This window comes from Macrosteles quadrilineatus, unplaced genomic scaffold, assembly GCF_028750875.1.
Source record: "Macrosteles quadrilineatus isolate MER2022 unplaced genomic scaffold, UCM_ALF_1.0 Scaffold_2__2_contigs__length_208266976, whole genome shotgun sequence".
NCBI classification, from domain to species: domain Eukaryota; kingdom Metazoa; phylum Arthropoda; class Insecta; order Hemiptera; family Cicadellidae; genus Macrosteles; species Macrosteles quadrilineatus.
The window spans coordinates 106,249,036-106,256,681 of record NW_026542595.1 but is presented as its reverse complement, the minus strand read 5'-3'; positions in this window follow the sequence as shown (position 1 = coordinate 106,256,681).

The window sequence follows — 7,646 nt, the reverse complement described above, 5'->3', positions numbered from 1 at the left end:
ACCGGTAGTGTGATTTAATGGCATATTTCTTGTCACTGATGAACATTTTCAGATTAATAAATTAAGGTGGTACAAGTAATGTGGAGTTAAACATTTACGAGGCCAACCAAACAAACAACAACGGAAGGGGGTCGTAGCAACTACATCAGGTTGTGTACGACAATCTTTCTCGATCTTTATTTGCTTGTTTAGAGTTAAGTTTTTTGAGTTACAGAGAATTTTCGAATTAACATAAATATTACCCGGGTTCTCTGGTTTGCAATCCAAGGTAGATACATATTTTTTTTGTAAAAGAAATTTACAAATAAATTATGCAAGGTAAATTATAATTTTTTTTTGTATTTAGCACAACGGATTAATTAAATTCTATAATTTCTCTTTGTCTTATAAAACTTTAAATGACCAACGAAAAAGCGTAATTTGAGATCTTCTCTTGTAGCAAGCATCCTCTAAAACAAGGCCACGTCTTTGGTGCGTGGCAACGTCGCACCGGCTGGCCTATTGCATGGCAATAAAAGAAAAAAAAAAAACGAGTGTAATCATAAGCATTGTGAAGATGCTCTATTTGAATAAGCTGTTTAGGTATACCGGGACTGCGGCGTTGCCACTTTTGCCTCACCGAGGCCTTGTAGTAGAGGAGACTTTGCTTGTAGGTATGTCTTCTGACCTGACAAATTGTCCTTTCTGATGGAGTATAGATTCTAAGGTTATTTTAAAGGTAAGAAAAGTTATAAAAACCACAATTTAAAAAGCAAGCTTTTTACACTTTAGCTATGTATTGCAATACGATTTAACCTTTACACACAAACGAAAAACTTATACTACCGAAGAACTGCCTTCTTCCATAGATTTCTCTTGCACACAGTTCAAGGAAGCAGTAAAGGAATACGTAAAGGAAGGCTTTTCGATGTCAATATTTAGCTTGGACGTTGACGACTTCTCTAACCCTGCTGCGTCCGTCCCGTGCATCACAAACTGGAAGTCTATTGGCTCTAATAGACAAATCTGTCTAAGAGACGTCACATCAGCACCATCAGCACACTGAATCTTCAGCTCAATTTGACTCAGAGATATACTATAATTCCATCCATCCTCTCTAACTGTAAACATACTGTCTTGACTGATATACTCTCTCAGTATACTCTGTAAATTAAGTTTGACAAGAGTCAGAACAATGAGAGCCTCTGGACGGTATGTTTCAATACAGCGGGTTTCCATTATGTTGAACTTTGCAGTGAGATGGTCAAAGTCTACCACACAAAGGACACCGTAGCTTGTAGGAACTATGGAGCACAACACGTGTGGTAAAGTCGTCAACAATCGAGAGACGCAGCGAAACATTGAGTCTACATCGGTCGAGTTTATACCTCCCAGAGTCGAGGTTATATATTTTGAAAGCTTGGTGAAAGTGCTTTTAAGTCGATCTCTTCCTAGAAAACATCTTTTTTTAGCTAACCTCGAAGTGTTGTCGAGTTCTGCTAACCATGAATATGATATGGGAGGCAAAGAGTTGTTTAGAATCAGCGGTAAAGTAGCTGCGTCTAAGACTTGAAAGATTCCCACAATAAACCTCAGAGAGGCTTCACCCCTCAATGCTCTAGGTAGGCGATCCTCGTGGATATTTAAAAGTTTCTGCTGACATTTCTTCAATGCTGAGTTGGCCCTCTTGCACATTTTGTGTAAAGCCATGGCTTTCACGTACTTCCCTGCTTCATCGAACGCTGAACAAGTTTTGCGAGCATTGTCGATTTCGTCCCAAGGTAGTTCATTTATGATTTTGACAATTATTTCTTGAGGAAGTTCCAAAATATGTTTATTACTCACGTAATTACTTGACATTTTGTATTTTTGGATTTTAATTGAATTTAAAATCAGCTTTTTAAAATGTAAATCTCTATGGAAACCGTTTAAGGTGTTTAAGTAAAATATGTTTTGAATTTAGTATCAACAAACTTGGTAAATTACTGAATTCTCAGTTTTCCGGTGAGGCCGCGTCAAGTCGTTATCTACAATATGCCTAGATAAGATGCTTCGAGAGCCGTGCTGGAAACGACCGTGGCTGTGGAATCAGCTGCCTCGACACTGGTAACTGGGCCCCTGGCTAAGCTGCGGGACAAGGTGGACCTCAACGCGGCGCTGGACCGGCTGACGGCTTCTGCGGCACGTGGTGACAGTGACGCCTTGGACTCAATCCTCAATGAGAGTCTGCGTGGTGAGACAAACACAAACGCAACCTGAGAGTGAGTAAATCTAGTCTTAATGGGGAGGGGGTGGGGTTCAGATAGGTGGGATTGATCTTGAAATTGTAAAAACAGTCTCACTGATTGAGGAAGAGTTGACCTCGGGGATCCGCCCACTACCGTTCCGCCGCCAGGTTAACTGGCTGAGGGAAGTGGCAGAGACAGTGACCTTTGAGGCTTTCAAGTGGGACGTGAGGGGTAGATTCTCGAGGCCGCTCCCAAGAGACAGGAAATTGGCTCTCCTCGGGCTGCGGATGGGACTGGTGGGTGGCAGTCAAGGCCGCAGGTGGGGCAGGGGAGCTCAGAGACCTGGAGGCCGTCCTCGCTAACATGGCCTTGGCCCTGGTCGGGACCTGGCTGCACGGGGTGGGTTTGATATAGTCAAAGGTTTGATTTAATCGAAGTTGCCATCATTCAGAGACTGTTACGCCGCAACAAAAGGAAAGCGGTAACTCAAATTCTAGGTGGTGACAGCAGAATCTACCGTGGTGGAATGACGCAGTGGTGGAAGATCATTTTGAAAGGGTGTTCCCAGCTGGCGACTTTCAAGTCGGGCCAACTCCCCAGGTGATTCATGAAACCTGTATTCCTCACGAACCAATTGATGAAGATCGTGACTTGGTGGGTGAGATAACCCTCAGGGGTCGTCAGGGAAGAGTCTGCTAGGCCGGGCCCGCTGGGGTGGGCTGCCAGTACTGCACCTGGCCCTGATAGGTTCCTTTATTGGGCGCTCAAGAGGGCTTATCCAGAAGGTTTGGTGCTGGCGGCCACCTTCAGCCGATGCCTTGCACGGACCCGGCAAACTTGAAGAAAACCAACATTGTGCTCATCCACAAAAAGGTGACGCTCATAACCTAGACAAGTGAAGGAAATTGACCCTGGCTTTGTGCATTTCAAAGGTGTACAATGGATTCCATAATTGGCAGCAAGTGGGCTAGGAACGTAAGAATTTCCTGGCCCCAGAAAGGATTCATGGAACACGAGGGATGCTAGGAGCACAACTTCATGATTCAACCAGCCATCGATAACGCTAGGAGGGGAGGCAAAAGAGTCGTGCTTGCATGGCTTGACCTCTCCATCGCCTATGGTTCTGTACCACACAGCTACCTGTTTCATGATATTCAGATCCAAGTGTTTACTGATGTGGTGAGCGAGCTCTAACACAGGTCATCCACGAAAGTTCGCACATCACAGGGTTTTACCGGACCTATACTAATTGAATCAGGGGTGAAAAAAGGCTGTTGAAGGACCATACAGTGTAGACAACGATGAAAGGGATGTTGTAGGGATAGGTGAAAGTTGGTAAGACGATTCAAATGCTGTTGGACAGGCTGTTGAAGGACCATACAGTGTAGGCAACGATGAAAGGGATGTTCTAGGGACAGGCGAATTTTGGTAAGTCAAATCAAATGCTGTTGGACAGGCTGTTGAAGGATCAGGCAGTGGAGGCAACGATGAAAAGGATGTTGTAGGGACAAGTTTGTGTTGTTTTGACGATCCAAATGCTGTTGGACAGGCTGTTGAAGGACCATACAGTGTAGGCAACGATGAAAGGGATGTTCTAGGGACAGGTGAATTTTGGTAAGTCAAATCAAATGTTGTTGGATAGGCTGTTGAAGGATCAGGCAGTGGAGGCAACGATGAAAAGGATGTTGTAGGGACAAGTTTGTGTTGTTTTGACAATCCAAATGCTGTTGGACAGGCTGTTGAAGGACCATACAGGGGAGACAACAATGAAAGTGATGTTGTAGGGCTAATAATCGTGGTAAGATGATACAAATGCTGTTTGGCAAGACTCTTGAAGGAACAGACAGTGAAGACATCGATGAAAGAAAAGTTGTAGGAACCAGTGAGTGTTATTTTGATGATCAAAATTCTGCTTGACAGACTGGTGACAGACAATACAGTGGATACAACAATGAATGGGATATTGTAGGGTATTGAATACGTGTTGGTAAGACGATCCAGAAGGTGTTGGACAGGCTGTTGAAGGACCAGTGTAGATTTCAATGAAATGAATTTTGTAGGGACAGGCGAGTATTGGCAAGAGGATCCTAAAGCTGTTGGATAGGCTGTTGACGGACCATACAGTGGATAAAACAATGAAAGTGATGTTGTAGGGCTAATAATCGTGGTAAGACGATCCAAAAGCTGTTAGATAGGCTGTTAAAGGACCATACAGTGGAGAAAACGATGAAAATGGTAATAGGGAAGGGCTGGTTGGGAAAGGGCTAATAATCGTGGTAAGACGATATAAATACTGTTGGGAAGACTCTTGAAGGAATGGGCAGTGAAGACATTGATGAAAGGGAAGTTGTAGGGACAGGTAGGTGATCAAAATGCTGTTGGACAGGCTGTTGACGGTCCATACAGTGGAGAAAACAATGAAAGGAATGTTGTAGGGACAGGTGAGTGTTGGTAAGACGATCCAAATGCTGTTGGGAAGCAGGTGGAAGACCAGGCAGTGGAGACAATGCTGAAAGGGATGTTATAGGGACAGGTGAGTGTTGTAAGACGATCCAAATGCTGTTGGACAGTCTTTTGAAGAACCAGGTAGTGGACACAATGATTAAAGAGATGTTGTAGGGACAGGTGGATGCTAGTAAGATGATCAATATGCAGTTGGAGATCCCGTTGAAGGACCAGGCCAGAAAGCTGTAGAGACAATGCTGAAAGAGATTATCTAGGGATAGGTGAGTGTTGGTAAGACAATGCTAATGCAAGAGGCAGTTAAAGGACCAGGCAATGAGGCTGTTAAAGGACCAGGCAATGAAGAGAACGCTGAAAGGGATGTTGTATAGACAGGTGACTGTTGATAAGACTGTCCAATTGCTGTTGACAGGCTGTTAGAAGACCAGCTAGTGGAAACAGTATTGAAAGGGGTGTTGTAGGGACAGGTGAGTGTTATTTTGATGATCCAAATTCTGCTTGACATACTGTTGACGGACAATACAGTGGATACAACGATGAAAGTGATGTTGTAGGGCTAATAATCGTGGTAAGACGATCCAAAAGCTGTTGGACAGGCTGTTGAAGGACTAGGCAGTGAAGAAAACGATGAAAGTGATGTTGTAGGGCCAATACGTGTTGGTAAGACGATTCAAATGCTGTTGGACAGGCGGTTGACGGATCGTACAGTGGAGAAAATGTTGAAAGGGATGTTGCAGGGACAGGTGAGTGTTATTTTGACGATCCAAATTCTGCTTGACAGACTGTTGAAAGACCACACAGTGGATACAACGATGAAAGTGATGTAGGGCCAATACGTGTTGGTAAGACTAGCCAAATTCTGCTTGACAGACTGTTGAAAGTCCATACAGTGGATACAATGGTGAAAGTCATCTTGCAGGGAGAGATAATTGTCAGTGAGACAACGCAAATTCTGGCTGTTGAAGGACCAGACTGTGGAGACAACAGAGATATTGTAGGGACAGGTGGGTGTTGGTAAGACAATCTAAACTAGTGTCCCTGTTGCTCGAATTCAAGCAATTGCTAAGTATTACAGGCGCTATTTTAAAATAAAAAACAGTCATAATTTCTGATGACTTAAATAAATTTAATTCAAAGATTATGGAAACAGACCCTACTCAAGATGTACATAACAGATTGATATAACCAACATTTATTGTAAATATCTTATCATTTTTCAAAAGATGATCTTAGTATTTTCTACAAATAGTCTTACTCATAGCCGCATTAGGTTGTCCATAATGATTATAAATTTCTAAAAAAAACATCTTTATTTCATCATCTTGTTGGTGTTCTATGACTTTCCTACAAGTTTGCAAATCGGCTTTTTCTAGTAATGATTGCTCAAGAAATGCAGTAGTGTTAATTCAGTTTTCTTTTTAGTATAACAATTTATCCAAGCTCTCTCCCTTTTTTCCATTGTAATATTTACGCCAACCCAAATAGTAAATATTTCATTTCAATCAAGCAAGTAGATGTTTTTAGCAAACTGTTAAATAAGCAAACTTATTGACTGTTTACAATTAACATATGTTCTTCTTTTCACTTTTAATTTCTGACAACAGCTGGAGTTTCAGAACAATGTTTTTTTCCCATGTTAATCTTATGGAGAAATATGAAACTGTAAAGGGCCCCAGGGCCTCACTCAAGTTTCCTGCACAACTTCATGTTACGCTCTTTCCAATTCAGTAGTTTCGAAGGAGTAATTGTCACAAAAAACCTGCTTGCGTATTAAATGAGTATATATAGATTCTGTTAGGCAGGCTGTTGAAGGCTAGCCAGTGATGACAATGTTGAAAGGGTTGTTGTAGTTATGACAGGCTCATGCAGTGAAGGAGGCGATGCAGGTGTTGGCAAGTCTGGTGATACATGAACTGGTACTGAAGGTGTTGGGGTGGTTGGCAAATCGTTGACAGTTTCAGATGAAGAGAAGAGCAAGTCGCTGTCAAAAGTGTGTACAACCACGTCCAGTTCCACTATATCTTGGATGTCTGCGAGAAATGAGTCTGTCAACTAGTATGTTGGACAAATCTAGATCGACAAAACCACCATTTTCAGTCCACACATTGGAAACTGCTTCGTCTGCTTTTGGGGCTTCTTCTGGTTCATCCAGTTGGTTATACAAAAACTCATCAGCTTGTACTTCAGTTGTTTTATCACGGTCAGATTCATGTCCTAACTTTAACTTATCCTCTCTTGTTACTACATCTTCCATCATTTAGATTTAGTCATGGTCATATTTATTCAATCCTGTTCTTGGCATTTTGTGGAGGTCACAGAATTTTTGCTTTCGTCTTGAAACGCCCTGGCAATCCCATTTCCATTTCGTACCTTCCAGTAGCATAAATCCCCTCTGTGGCCAGGTTGCCTGCCACAAGTTCTTCTGAAGAAAATGTCTTGTTGCTTCCCTAGAATCCAAGGTGCTTCCCAAAAGAACGGGATGGGATTCAGGAATTAAGTCCAGACCTACCTGGGGTACGTTTTTCCCTGACATCATACTTCACAGGGGTTTTCTTTTAGACGACTTTTACGGCAAGCAGGACTTACTGTTAGAACTGCTTTGGGCCAACATTGAAAAATTTTAAAGACACCGCTATTGGTCAAGAAATGAAGAGTTGGTCAAGGGAGACCAAAAGGGAAGAAAAATTTTAACTGACGAGATCAAGCCAAAGATGGAAGAAGACTTGATCTCTGGAAAGAGAAGGGTCTGAAGATAAAGGAACCCTCCCCCCTTTTAGTCGCCTCATACGACAAGCAGGGGATACTGCGGTCTATTCTGACCCGGATACCGCACGGGGGGATTAAATATTATATTGAAGTTTCCCTCACAAGCTTATTATGCAACTGGCTCTCATTATGGTGTATTATGCTAGAGAATATTCCAAATTATTATTCTGTTTTATGTCTCTAACCAATGTACTGTACTTTTTGTATTTC